Here is a 15,370-nt window from a genome sequence, read left to right as displayed (position 1 = left end):
TCTCCCAATCACCATCAGCTGCCCCGCTGTATTTTCCACAATCTTACCAATGGTCTGAAAACTTTTCCTTTCAAAGGTGATTTTAGTTTTGGGAAAAGGCAGAAGGCACAGGGCACCAAATCTGGAATGTAGTGGGGCTGAGTCACCTAGGCGATTGGATGTTTCACAAAAAAACCCCGATGTGATGCATGAGTGAGAGTGTCGTCATGAAGCTGCCAATCACCATTTGTCCATACCTGCAGTTCTCTGAATCAATAGTTTGCGTAGAGAAACGTTCAAGCTTACCCAAAGTTGTTAAAGATTCGTTGCCGTTAGTCATTGTGAATGCCACAACCACACAGTACACATGCTCAGTCGAGGCGTCTGCCACCCCCACTGACTAGTACAATGAAGTCTGAAGTCGTCCATGCATGCACATTCCAGTCAGCTCTCCTTGACTGCCAGGTTACATCTATGTCATGCAAACTGTTCTCGTTACAATGGCGGGGTTTTTCCAGACAGACCTCATATACCACATTTGCTTATTCATCCATTGATGGACTCGGTTTGCTGCCATGATTGAATTACTGCCAGTAACGCTACTATCAACGTGTATGTACAAAAATGCCTCCTCAAGACCCTCCTTCCCAGTTTTTGTGAATTCTACACAGTAGTAGAACTGCTGGGTAATGTACTTTTTAATTTTTTGAGGCACCCCATACTGTTTTCCATAGCAGCTGTACCATTTTACATTCCTACCAGCAATGCACAAGAGTTCCAATTTCACATCCTCACCGGTATTTGTTTATTTGATAGTAGACATGAGGTGGTATCTTATTTAAGGTTTATTATAGCTTTTCTAGGAAAAGATTATGCCACTTACTCTTGTGTATCCTCAGTGTCTGTAACTGCTGGCACATAGAATGCATTCAAAGTTTGTTGAATTATAAACATCCAGAACAGGGACCATTGCTTCACCGCACAAGTGCTAGGCCGTTACGCAAGACTGTAATGCTGAGGTGTACATATTCTGTACATGATACAAGTGAGCACAGGGACAAGGCTATAACCAAATTACTACAGAAATGTGTTAGACCATTTCAGGTGTGATTTTTTTCTTATAAATTCAATTCAAGCTTTCATAGAGATTCAGAAAATATATACAGGGGACAGTAAATCCTTCAAGACCTGACCACCTATAGATATTGCTATTCTATCATATATTTGCATTTATACCCACACATGCCTATATATAATTTTACATTGTAAATGCTGTTTTGCAGCCTACTTTTTAAAAATGTATGGATACCATTTCACATCAATATACATCTTTAATAACTTAAAAATTCATTTAACCAATTGTTGATAGGTTTTTACCTGCTTTTTATTGTAACATAGCTACGAATATCCTTACGTCTTTATATATGTGTCCAGTGTCTTTGGACAGGCCTGTAGAGTATTTCAGTCAGAAGATCTACATTCAGGGGTGAACAAAAGTAGGTTAATTATAAATGATACAAGAAAAAACTTTCGCGTATTTACAACTGTATACCTACTTTTGCCCCTCCCTGCATTTTACATTTAGTCTGCAGGAAGATGAGTCCAAGTCCGTGTATCTTTTCAAGGACTTCAGTCCCCACCTTCCCCTCACTGCATCCTTTCTTTACTGAAAGACGGGCGGGGGCAGGGTCTCTCAGGTCTCCCAATTTACCCCACGGCCGTCAGGGTACGCTGGAAGGGCTGTTGCGCATGCACACTTGTGCAGCCTGGGAGAGAAAATTTCGAGGCCGCGCGTTCTCTCACGCGCTCTCTAGTGGCTTCGGTGGGCAGCGTTGACAGAACGGGAGGGCGGGGCCCTCGGCGGCGGAAGTTAAGTCACTTCCGGGCTGGGGTGTTTGTTTGGACTGGAGCAGGGAGGCGACGGGCGAAGCGCGCGTCGAGCGGGGGAGCGGCGCTGCCTGTGGAGATCCGCGGAGGCCGACCGGATTCGTTGGCTGCCGTCCCCGCTGCCGTGCACTGGGTGAGGGATTCCCTCGGGCGGAGCGGCGAGAAGGGTGTGACGGCACTGGCGATCGAGGGACCCTACCTCGGCGACGGCTGAGGGGCCTAGAGGATCCCCTGGGTTGTTGGTTACCTAGCCCTGTATCATCTTTATTATTATTTGCTTATTTCAGCCGCGTGTGAGGGATAGCTTGAACTGACTTACTCTCTTTTTACTCTAAGAAATGGCCGTCGTTTTTTTTCTCATTGTCATTATTATTTATGATTTGGAGCTCTCTGCACTTTATCCGGGTCCTCTGTGGCGCGCGGGGGTTGCCGGGATGGCACTTTCTTGCGTTCTGCACCCCCCGCCCCCTCCAGTCCCTTCGAACACATCCCTCCGGTACCCTTTTCCTCTGCCCCCCGGGCCGCCTGGCAACAAAGCTCATTGTTTCTCCCCCACTTTACGCCTGCGCGTCGCCACGCGCAGCCCCTAGTTGCTGCGCGTGCGCGATTTTTCCGGAGCTGGGATGGGAAAAGAAAAAGGGATGGAGGGACTGGCGGGCTGGCGAACGTCCCCGTGAACCCTCTGGAACGGACCACCGGCCTGTACCTTTCTGATTACTTTTCTCCCACTTTTTTGTTTTCCGATACCCCTTATTTATAGTTCTGTTGTGTCCCATGCTCCAGATGGGAGAGCTTTTTGTTACTGCGGTTTTGAGCCACATGAATTTTAAGGGCCCGTGCAATTCATTCTTTGAGTCTGGTCATCTTTTAATTTCTCTCGGCTACTTTGTGCTTACTCCCCACCACCACCAAAAACGTATGGCTTATAATGAAGTTTTTGAAAACATTGTTGAAGCAAGCCAGCAGTATTTTCTAGTGACTCCAAAATGGGGCCTTTTCTGCTTCCTTTTGTTGTCTTGTTTTCCCTGTTTTTGCCGCCCCATTATCTCACAGAAACCACAACTTCTAGAAAGAATTTGGCATCCAATTTGCCATGGGAGACGGTAACAGCTTTGGCACTTTTGGCATTTATTTTAACAAAAGACAATTCCCATTTTGCTTGTGCTGGCTACTCTTGTTTTGTACCTTGGTGGCATCACAAATTGCATTTGAGCAGTTGATCAGGTGTTGGTTTACATTTTCATTAAATGGCCTTTAGATTTTCACCCCCTGCAGGTTATGTTCACAAATAAGAAAAGGGTCTCCATGAGGATTTTAAATGAGATTCCTAGTGTTTACTGTTTATTCTTGTTTCCAGTTTATGAATGAGGATATTAGGCAAATTAGCAGCCTATTTATCCTACCTGCTAATTTTGAACTTGAACAAAACTTGTTTTTCCCCACAAATACGTGCCTATGACAAATGAAAATAGATAACTTTACAGAAGTTATAGTGTACTTATTTGTTTCTTTAAAGGGTGAGAATTAGGTGATGGAGACTCACTGTAATGGATAAAAGTCTTGGAAAGTCGGCTGTTTTTATTATAGTATGTAATATATTGTTCCTTCAGAGCTCAAATTGTGGTACGTACTAATCTCTACCGTATTTGGAACAGAGTAAATTTATAGTAGGGTTTTTTTGTTGTTTTTTTCCCCCAGTAAGTACTCTGCATCTTATTCAGATTTACTTCTTTATGATTCTAGAGAGTGATGCTCCAGTTTTAATAAAAAATACAAACTTTTATTAAAAAGTCTGCTGTTAGCACAGCAATTTTATGGGTATGGTGGGAAATGAAAGATGGAAAATAAGGTCTCTGCCTCTTTCCTTTTGTGCTTTTACATATTCTTGTAATTTATAAACTTTTCAAATTTGTAATCATAACACCCTTGAAATAAGCAGAGCAAGTTTTGTCTTGCCCATTTTGAAACTGAGGATAGAAGCTTGAGAAATTATTTTGTTAGGCACATATTTCTATAGCACTTAGAAATGCTGGGTATTATTCTATTCAATAAGTGCTTTTACAAATATTTAGTCGTTGATGTCTGTAAGTGTTAAGTACTACCTACTAAAGATAACAAATGAGAGAAGTGAAGTAACTTGCCCAATGTTCCGCAGCTAGTAAGAGGTGGAATTCAAATCAGAGTAGTCAGGAGATTATGTGCTCTTAACCATTATACTGTGCTGCCTGTGATTTTAAGTGACATATCCAGGATCCTGTGTATACATAGTGGCATATCTGGGATTTGAACCCAGTCCAAGATTAAAGTTGTCCAGATTATTGCCTTTGTGCTCTGTGATATTGCACAGGTGCCTTAATAGTTTGCATCTGATACAGCCTCGGGTTTAATTCCAGTAATTCAACCTTTTTTCTCTTAATTTTCTCATTGTTTAGAGCAGTTGTGACCAATGAGATAGCTACTGAGCAACTGTGCCTATTGAGTGCTTCAGATGTGTCAGGTACACCTGAAGAAGTAAATTTTTAATTGGATTGTAATTCATTTAAATTTAGTCACACAGCCATTGTTTCCCACATTGGATGGTGTGGTTCAGAAGTTTGAATTGCCTGTGCTTATTTTTTGTATCAGTTATTATAAATAAGGATGGTGTTTCTGATATGCATTGGGTTTTTTTCCTTTTATTTTTATTGTTGACACTAATACAGATGTCCCCATTTCCCCCTTCCCCCTTTACCTGCTCTACCCATTCCTTGCTGCCCCCTTCCCTCTTGCCATTACCACACTGTTTTCTGTATCTATGAGTTACACATACATGTTTTTTGGCTAATCTTTTTACCTTCTTTCATCCAGTTCCTCCTTTACCCTCCCTTCTGACAGGTATTAACCTGTCCCATGTGTCCATGACTCTGTTTCTAGTTTGTCAGTTTATTTTGTTCATTAGATTCCACATATACATAAGATGATATGGTATTTGTCTTTTCTCTGACTGGCTTATTTCACTTAGTATAATATTCTCCAGGTCCATTCATGCTGTCACAAAAGGTAAGATTTCCTTCTTTTTTGTGGCTTCGTAGTATTCCATTATGTAAATATACCACAGCTTTTTTAGCCACTCATCTACTAATGGACACTTGAGCTGTTTCCAGATCTTGGCTTTGCACATAAGGGTGCATATATTGATTTAAGTTGGTATTTCAGGAATCTTAGAATATATTCCTAGAGGTGGGATTATGGGGTAAAAAGTTGGTTCCATTTTTAATTTTTTGAGGAAACTCCACACTGTTTTCCACAGTAGCAGCACCAGACTGCATTCCCACCAACAGTGCACTAGGTTTCCTTTTCATCCACCTCTTCAGCAGCACTTGTTGTTTGTTATTGATGGTAGTCATTCTGGCAGATGTGAGGTGATATCTCATTGTAGTTTTAATTTGCATCTCTCTGATGATTAGTGATGTTGGGCATTTGTTCATATGTCTGTTGGCCATCCATATTTCCTCTTTGGAGAAGTATCTATTTAGGTCCTTTGCCCATTTTTTAATTGGATTGTCTTTTGGTGTTTTAGTATAAGTTTTATATATTTTGGAAATTAATCCTTTATTCTATGTATCATTGGTGAATATGTTTTTCCATACAGTGGGCTCCCTTTTCTTTTTCTTTTTAAAGTATATTTTATTGATTATGCCATGACATTTGTTCCAGTTTGCCCCCTTCTACCTGGTAACACCCTTCCCTTCTGCAGTCCCCCACCTTAGTTCATGTTCATGAGTCACGCATATAAGTTTTTTGGCTTTTCCATTTCCTATACTGTTCTTAACATATCCCTGTCTATTTTGTATCTGCCAATTGTGCTTCTTAATCCCTGTACCTTTTCTCCCATTCTCCTCCTTTTCCCTCCCCACTGATAATCTTCTGTATGACCTCCATATCTATGATTGTGCTCCTGTTCTAGTTGTTTGCTTAGTTTGTTTTTGTTTTTGGTTGTTAGATTCAGTTGTTGATAGTTGTGATTTGTTGTCACTTTACTATTCATAGTTTGATCTTCTTTTTCTTAGATAAGTCCCTTTAACATTTCATATAATAAGGGCTTGGGGATGATGAACTCCTTTAACTTTACCTTGTCTGGGAAGCAGTTTATCTGCCCTCCATTCTAAATGATAGCTTTGCTGGATAGAGTAATCTTAGATGTAGGTCCTTGCCTTTCATGACTGAATCCTTCTTGCCTACAAGGTTTCTTTTGAGAAATCAGCTGATAGTCTTATGAGAATGTCTTTGTAGGTAACCTTCTGCTTTTTGCTGGCTGCTTTTTAGATTCTCTGTCTTTAACCTTTGGCATATTAGTGATGTGTCTTGGTGTCGTTCTCTGTGGGCCCAACTTGTTTGGGACTCTCTCTGCTTCCTGGACTTGTATGTCTGTTTCATTAGCCAAATTAGGGAAGTTTTCATTCATTATTTTTTCAAATAAGTTTTCAGTTTCTTGCTCTTACTCTTTTCCTTATGGTCTCCCTATAGTTTAGATGTTGGCACTTTTGGAGGTATCCCAGATTCGTTGTCTTCTCTCCTCATTTTTTTTGAATTCTTGTTTCTTTGTTCTGTACTGGTTCACTGTGTATTGCTTCCTTATGTTCCACATTGTTGATTTGAACCCTAGCTTCCTTCCCTTTACTGTTGGTTCCCTGTGGATTTTTCTGTATTTCCGTTAGTGTAGCCTTCATTTCTTCCTTTACACATTTGCTGTACTCAAAGAGTTCTCTGAGCATCCTTATCACCAATGTTTTGAACTCCGCATCTGATAGGTTGGCTATCTCCATTTTGCTTAGTTCTTTTTCTGGAGTTTTAATCTGTTCTTTCATTTGGGCCGTATTTCTTTGTCTCTTCAATTTAGCAGCCTCCCAGTGTTTGTTTCTGTACATTAGGTAGAGCTGCTTTAACTCTCTGTCTTGGTGCTCCTATTACGTTGTAAGAGGTGGAGTCAGGTATTCACCAGGGTAGGGCAACCCGCTTCACTGCTTTGTGGCACCATATGTGGGTTCCCTTTTAATTTCGTTGATGGTTTCTTTAGCTGTGCAGAAACTTTTTAGTTTAATGTAGTCTCATTTGTTTATTTTTTTCTTTATTTCCCTTACCCTAGGAGACGTATTGGCAAAAATATTGCTATGAGAGTTTTCCTCTAAGATCTTTGTTTTAACAGCTTACATTTAAGTCTTTTATCCATTTTGAGTTTATTCTTATATATGCTGTAAGTTTGGTGGTCTAATTTCATTTATTTGTGTGTACCTGTCCCGTTTTCCCAGCACCAATTATTGAAGAGACTGTCTTTATTCCATTGTATGCTCTTGCCTCCTTTGTCAAATACTAATTGACCAAATAGGCTTGGGCTTATTTCTGTGCTTTTTATTCTGTTCCATTGATTTATATGCCTCTTCTTATGCCAATTCCAGGCTCTTCTGATTACAGTAGTGATCCCTCCAACGTTGTTCTTCTTTGTCAAGATTACTGAGTCTATTTGGGATCTTTTTTGATTCCATATAAATTTTTGGAATATTTGTTGTAGATCGGTGAAACATGCCAGTAGTATTTAAATAGGAATTGTGTTGAATCTATAGATTGCTCTAGGTAGTATGTACATTTTTTATGATGTTCATTCTCTCAATCCATGAACATTGCATATGCATCTACTTTTTTGATTCTTCAATTGCTTCAGTGTCCTATAGTTTCCCAATTACAGGTCTTTTACCTCATTGATTAAATTTATTTTTAAGTACCTCATTTTTTTGTTGCAGTGGTAAATGGGATTGTTTTCTTAGTTTCTCTTTCCCATAGTTAATTATTGGTGTATAGAAATGCCACTGATTTCTGAATGTTAATTTTGTACCCTGATACTTTGCCAAATTCATTTATTAGCTCTACTAGCTTTTTGGTGGAGTCCTGAGGGTTTTCTATGTACAATATCGTGTCATCTGCAAATAATGACTGTTCTATTTCTGCCTGTCCAGTTTGGCTGCTTTTTATTTCTTTTCTGATTGCTGTGAATCGGACTTGCATTACTCTGTTGAACAAGAGTGGTGAAAGTGTACATCCCTATCTTATTCCTGATCTTAGGAGAAATGCTTTTAGTTTTTGCCCATTGTGTACGATGGATTTGTCATATATGGTCTTTATTACATTGAGGTATGTTCCCTCCATTCCCACTTTGATAAGAGTTTTTATCATAAATGGATACTGGGTTTTTTTACTTTTTAAAAATTTTTATTTATGGATTTGGTGGGGGAGGCTAGAAAGAGAGAGACAGATATGAATTCATTGTCTCACTCATTTATGCATTTATTGCTTGATTCCTGTATATACCCTGACTGGGGATTGAACTTGCAACCTTGGCATATCCAGATGATGCTCTAACCAACTGAGCTACCTAGCTGGGGTGGGTACTGGATTTTATAAAATGTTTTTCCTGCATCTCATATTATCATATGGTTTTTATTCTTCATTTTGTTTATGTGGGGTATCACATGTATTGATTTGTGGGTATCATACCAAGCTTCCATCACTTCAATAAATCTCACCTGATCATGGTGTATGATTTTTTACTGTATTGCTGGATCCAGTTTGCTAACATTTTATTGAGGATTTTAGCATCTGTGTTCATCAGGGATATTAGCCTATATTTTCTTTCTTTGTAATGTCTATCTGGTTTTGCAATTAGGATAATGCTGGCCTTGCAGCATGAGCTTGGGAATTTTCTCTCCTCTTGAAATTCCTTTTTTTGTTGTTTTTTTTGTTGTTGTTGTTTTTGTTGTTTTTGTTAAATAGTTTAAGAAGGAAGGGTAAGTGTTAGCTCTTCTTTGAATGTTTGGTAACATGCACCTGTGAACCCACCCAGTCCAGGGCTCTTATTTGGGAGGTTAGTTTTTTGGGTTTTTTTGTTTGTTTTTTTTTTTAATTTTTTTCCCTGCTTCAATTTCACTAGCTATAATCTGTCTACTTAGGTTCTCTGACTCTTCCTGATTCAGTTTGGAACATTGTATGTTTCTAGGAATTGATCCATTTCTTCTAGATTGTCCCATTTGTTGGCATATAGTTGTTAGTAGTATTTTCTTAAAATCCTTTGTATCTCTTGGTGTCAGCTGTTACCTCTCTTTCATTTTTTATTTTATTTATTTGGATCCTCTCTCTTTTTTTTTTCTTGATGAGTCTGGTTAAAGGCTTGTTGATCTTATTATCTTTTCAAAGAACCAGCTCTTGGTTTCATTGATCTTTTGTATTGTTTTTTTAGACTCTATTTCATTTACTTCTGCTCTGATTTTTATTTCCTTCCTTCTACTCATTTCAGACTTTGTTTATTGTTGTCGTCGTTGTTTTTTCCAGTTAAGTGATGTTAGTTTATTTATTTTAGTTGTTTCTTGTTTCCTGAGTTAGGCCTGTAATGCTATGAATTTCCTTCTTAGGACTGCTTTTGCTGTGTCCCATAGATTTTGGTTTGTTGTGTTCTCATTTTCATTTGTTTCATATATGGCCTTTATTACATTGAGGTATGTTCCCTCCATTCCCACTTTGATAAGAGTTTTTATCATAAATGGATACTGGGTTAGTAGTATTTTTCATTTCTTCCTTGATCTCATTGTTAACCTATTCTAGTAACATATTTTTAGCCTCAGTGACTCTGTTTTTCAGGTTTTTTTCTTATGGTTTATTTCTAGTTTCATACCATTATGGTCAGAAAAGGTGCTTGATATAATTTCAATCTTCTTAAATTTGTTGAGATTTATTTTGTGTCCTACCTAACTATATCCTAGAAAATGTTCCATGTGTGCTTGAAAATAATGTGTAGTCTGCTTCTTCGGGGTGAAATGCTCTGAAGATATCAATTAAACCCATCTGATTTAGTGTCTCATTTAAGTCCACTGCCCTTGTTGACCTTCTGTCTGGAAGATCTATCCATTGATGTCAATGGGGTGTTAAAATCCCCTACAGTAACTGTATACTGTCATTCTCTTCCTTTATGTCCATCAAGATTTGCTTTACAAATTAGGTGCTCATATGTAGGGTACATAAATGTTTATTCACCAGAACTGTATCTTGTTGGATTGCTCTTTTCATTATTATGAGTTTTTATCAGCAGTGACGATAGGTAGTGCTAAACAATCCTTATTCTTACCTTTCCCTCATCACCCTTATTACATTGCAGTTTAGACTAGGGTTATATAGTCTTTGGGATTTTTCTGTGACATTATTTCACTCCTACAGGTTTTTGGACATGTGATTTTTACCTAATACCTTCTCTGAAAATCTTTAATTGTTATAAATGTTTAATAAGCACTAAGATAATACTGTTCTTTGCCAGGCACTGTGCTTAGGTACTTTTATTGTTATGCATTTTATAGATGGGGAACCTGAGGCACAGAGATGTTAACTTACTTGACCAAGGGGTCTAGACATTGTACTTTTAATCATTACTTTATACTGTCCAACATTAAAGAAAAATTTCAATGCTCCTCACAAACTTCTGAGTGGAAGACAAGTTGATGCAAAATTTCTTTATCCTTTCTTACTAACAGCTGAAGAGACATATTTATGCTAAATATGTATGCTAAAATACACCTAAATATGTATACAAATAAGGTTAAGGAATTACAGTAGAGTCCAACAGAAGTAAAGGTGGTTTCTGTGGAGTCACATTAAAGAAAGACAGAAGAGAGCCTTTTCTTAAAATCCTCACCTGAGGGTATATTTATCAGTTTTACAGAGAGAGAGAGAGAGACAGACAGACAGACGGCTGTGTGAGAGAGAAACATTGATGAATTGCCACCAGTACACACCGATGGGGTATTGAACCACAACTTAGGTATGTGCCCTGACCAGAGGGAGATCAAACCTGCGACATTTTTGGTGTACAGGAAAACGCTCCAACTGAGCCACCAAGCCAGGATGATAGAAGAGAATTTTATTTGAATTTTAGTAAGAATTTTTACAAGGTAAAAGTGGGAGGGAAATTTCTAAAACCTAAAAGATTCCATATTTTAAATTTTTCTAGAGAATATAAAAGAATGGCCATTTCTGGAAAGCATTATGTGTAAGAGGCATTTCAGGAGGGGAAAAAGCAGCTGAAGATACGAGTTTGTAAATTTAAAAGTGCCAGACAACATTAAAAACAACTGCTCTCTGATAACCAAAATCTGGTGTAATTTCTGAACTTAAGTGTTAGGCTCTCAGCTAAACAGGATGCTTATAAAAGAACAAAAATTAGTTTTTTATAGCAGTGAAAGCTGGAATGTTTGTAGGTTATTGAGAGAAGTCTAAATCTGTCTCACTGCCCTGGCTGGTGTGGCTCAGTGGATTGAGCACTGACCTGCAAACCAAAGGGTTTCCGGTTCAATTCCCAGTCAGAGCACATGCCTGGGTTATGGGCCAAGTCCCCAGTAGGGGGTGCGTGAGAGGCAACCACACATTGATGTTTCTCTCCCCTCTTTTTCTCCCTTCCTTCCCCTCTGTCTAAAAATAAAATAAATAAAATCTTTAAAAAACAAATAAATCTCTCCCATTTATTATTTAAATATAAAGGTAAAAGATTTAAAGTAGCTTGGAAATAGATATCATCAGGTTATCTGTAGAGGATGAATAAGAGAAACAGTGATGGCACAGTAAACATAAATAGGTAATCATGTGAATTGTGTTAATTTAAAAATTCTTTGAAAAGATACATACTATAAGGGAAAAATCTAATAATGTGGATCCATCAGTGCCAAGTTATTTCCACAAAACTCAGATAGGTGTGGGGGAGGAAGTTAGTAAGTAAAATAATTCAAAAAGTCTTGCCTTTTTCGGGGAACAGGGACTTGGTTAGGTATACTGAAGAAGGAAAAGTATTCTGAATGTCTTGAATTATATATGGGTGTATAGAATATATTTTTAATTAACAGGAAAGTATTCAAATATTTAATTTCACAGTAGATGTAAGTTATATCATTATGCTGTACACCTTAAACTTACATGGTGCTGATGTTGATTATATCTCAAACTAGAAAAAAAAAAAGAACAACACTGATTCTTCAGTAGTTTGTAAGTAACAGAAAATAACGCATTTCTTTTTAACCATTTAAAATAGAACAGTGATCATTGCAGGAATAGAATATAAAAAGAAACCAAATAAAAAATTATGATGGAAGACATAAAGCCAACCAAACATCAGTTATCAAAAATGTTAATTCCCTATGAGACAGATTATTTGAGTGAAATAATCTAACTTAGAGTAGAGGATTTGATTTCAGTCACTTTCAGAATTTATTGAATGAAGTAAAAAGATTAGCCAATATACACACGCGCACCACTTCTGTATCTTTGAAATAGAAATCATTTTTCCCTTTAAGGCCTAAGGAACATTTTACAAAAATCCACCATAGTTACCTGTAAACAAAATTAATAACTCCCCCCCCCCAAAAAAAAAGGCTTTTGTGGCTACATTTTATAACATAATAAAACTAGAAATTAGGGCATCAAAGGTAACCAAAAGAGCCCTGGATGGCGTGGTTCAGTGGACTCAGTGCTGGCCTGCGAATCAAAGGGTTGCTGATTCAATTTCTAGTCAGGGCACATGCCCGGATCCCAAGCCAGGTCCCCAGTAGGGGGGCGCTCTAGAGGCAACCACACATTGATGTTTCTCCCCTCCCCCTGTGTAAAAATAAATAAAATCTTAAAAAGAAAAATATTCTGAATCTATGGCTCATTATAAATTAAATAATTTGTAATTACCTAAAATTGATAAATATATTCTATATAAAAACTTCTGGGAATATTTATAGGTACAAAACTGTTATTGTGTGAAAGGTTGAAAATAAACATATTTATCAACTTTAAATACCAAGAGCAGCAAATTGGCTGAAATTAGGAAGGAAGGAAAAAAATAAGTAGGAAGGGAAAGTAAAGTGTGAAAACTGAAATTAATTAAATAAAAATAAAAGATTAATAAAACCAAGAGCATGGGTTTTGTTTATTGAAGTTGAATTATTTAATGGGTAATTAACCCATTCAAAACTCAAAAGATACAACAAAAATACCTCCAGCGACCTCATTCTCCCTTTAGGTAATCAGTATTCATAGTTTTTTACAACTCAATGAACTATGATTGATATACCATGCAATTTACTCATTTAAAGTGTACAGTAGAGTGTTTTTTAGTATATTCATTGTTATGCATTCATCACCACAATCAATTTTAGAACATTTTCATTATCCTCAGAAACCATGCAGCCATACCCCTTAGCAGTCATGCAACATGTGGTCCTTTGTGACTGATTTCTTTCACTTAACATGTTTTCATTGTTCATGGTAATGATGTATCAAGTCTTTCATGTCATTTTATTGTTGAATAATACTCCATTGTATGGAGATACCACATTGTATCTTTCCATTTATCTGTTGGGTCCCTTTTGGTTATATTTACTTTTTAGCTATTAAAAATAATACTGCTATGAACAAGGTTTTGTGTAGATACATATTTTCTAGCCATTCTAGTGTAAAGTGGTGTCTCATTGTGGGTTGTTGTGTTGGTTTTTTTTAAGATTTTGTTTTATTTTTAGACAGGAGGGAAGGGAGGGAAAAAGGGAGAGAAACGTCAGTGTGTGGTTGCCTCTTGAGCACCCCTACTGGGGATGTGGCCTGCAACCCAGGCATGTGCTCTGACTGAGAATCAATCAGGCAACTCTTTGGTTCACAAGCCAGCGCTCAATCCACTGAGCCAAACCACCTAGAGCTTATTGTGGTTTTCATTGAATTTTCGTGCTGGTTAATCATGTTAATCATCTCTTCGTGTATTTATTGGCCACTTATATGTCCTTTAGTCTATTCAGTCGTTTGCCTGTTTTTAAATTGGGTTGTCTTTTTTATTATCGAGTTGCAGTAGTTCTTTATATATTCTAGATACAAGTCTCTAATCAGATATGATTTGCTTCTCAGTTTCTTTTATATCTTTTCAGAGATTTTCTGCATTTGTAAACCATGAAAACACACACACAGATCCCCCTCTTTTACATACATGAATTTAGTATGCTCACTGTTCTGCATATTGCAAAGGTGGAAATTTTTTTGCTAAATCCCTAGGTCCTAATCAAGGAAAAGAGGAACATAAAATCAAATTAGCTGTGAAACAAAAGAAATTAGTGTCATTCTGTGCAAATTACAGTCTTTGTCATTTTATAACAAAATTGAAATTCTGGAGAAAATAAAATGTAAATGAAATATAAATCATCATACTTAACCAAAGAGGTAGAAACCTGAATAGGCCTATCATAACAAGAAAAAAAATAAATCTTGTTAAAGATGTACTGGTTTGAAGCATTTGAGATTTTACAAATTTATTTTACCATATTTTCCACAGCATTTCTTGTCAGTTTTGGCTTAAAGAAACTATTATAAAAATTCTCTTTAAAAGAAATGTATTAGTTTAAATCATACTAAGCCCATATAATTTTAGATTTATTTATCTTCAGGAATCACATAGTTCTTGTTCAAACTATTCCTGAATATAAGGATGGAAATTTCCTAGTTTATTTATGTTTGAAAGCTATTTTCTGCAAGGGGTCCAGCATTCTGGGGTTGCAGTTATTTTCTTTCACTGTAGTTTTACTTTTTATTATCATTGAAATGCAGCTGATTTTTCTTGTTGCTTTTTAAGAAGAGTGTTTTTGCTCTGGCTGGCTAGCTCAGTTGGTTAGAGCGTTGTCCCAATATGCCAGGGTTGTGGGTTTGGTCCCTGATCAGGGCACATACAACAGTCAACCAGTGAATGCATAAATAAGTAGAACAACAAATCAGTGTTTCCCTCTCTCGCTCGCTTGCTCGCTCGCTCCTTCTCTCCCCTCAACCCTTCCCCTTTCTCTTAAAAAAATCAATAAATAAACTTTAAATGGTTAAATTTTTTTTTTAAATAAAGCAATTATGTTTTCTGTTGGTTTTTTGCTTTTAAGAATTCTCTCATATTCTACTGTTTGACTGTCGTGTATCATGATTTGTAACTATCTTTGAGATTTTGGGGCTTCTTAAACATGTTGGTTGATATTTTTCATCAGATCTGGAATAATCAGATCCTGCCTCTGTCCCATTTGTGCTCTTCTGGAACTTGGTAGTTCGCACTCTGCCCACTACATTGCTTGAAACCTTTTTGTATTTTCTGTCTTTGTCTTTTATGTTTTCTGAATAATCTTTTATCTTCCAGTTCTTCTATTGTATCTAATCTGCTGCTAAACCTGTTGCATTTTTATGTTGTGATTTCTGTATATCTAGATGTTGTATTGCCTCCTTTCCCAATCTTCTGTGTACTTTTTATATACTTTGCTGTCTTCGGAGGATATTTTCAAGCCTGATATGCAATAATCATTTGTTTTGTCATCTGTATTATTTAATCCCAATATTTGCGGTTGGGTATGGGTCTGACGATGCTTCCTATAAATTGTGCTGCTTACCTGCTCATTGTGTCTTGTTTTTTCCTTCTGGGTTTGATTATGTTTAATTATATATT

The 15,370-nt window shown here is 37.1% G+C and overlaps 1 protein-coding gene across 1 annotated transcript in view; it reads left to right on the top strand.

Moving 5' to 3' along the window:
- Positions 1–1,852: 1,852 nt before the first annotated feature.
- PAIP2 (poly(A) binding protein interacting protein 2) overlaps positions 1,853–15,370 on the top strand; it is a 25,778-nt gene continuing 12,260 nt past the window's right edge. Inside the window, exon 1 of the mRNA XM_054568373.1 lies at positions 1,853–1,999. The gene's annotated coding sequence lies outside the window, so the exon portion shown is untranslated. The remainder of the gene's footprint in view (positions 2,000–15,370) is intronic.

The sequence above is a fragment of the Pteronotus mesoamericanus genome, unplaced genomic scaffold, assembly GCF_021234165.1.
Source record: "Pteronotus mesoamericanus isolate MK-2021 breed Mesoamerican mustached bat unplaced genomic scaffold, CSHL_Meso_final contig_2, whole genome shotgun sequence".
NCBI lineage: Eukaryota > Metazoa > Chordata > Mammalia > Chiroptera > Mormoopidae > Pteronotus > Pteronotus mesoamericanus.
This window is presented reverse-complemented; position numbering and strand designations above follow the sequence as displayed.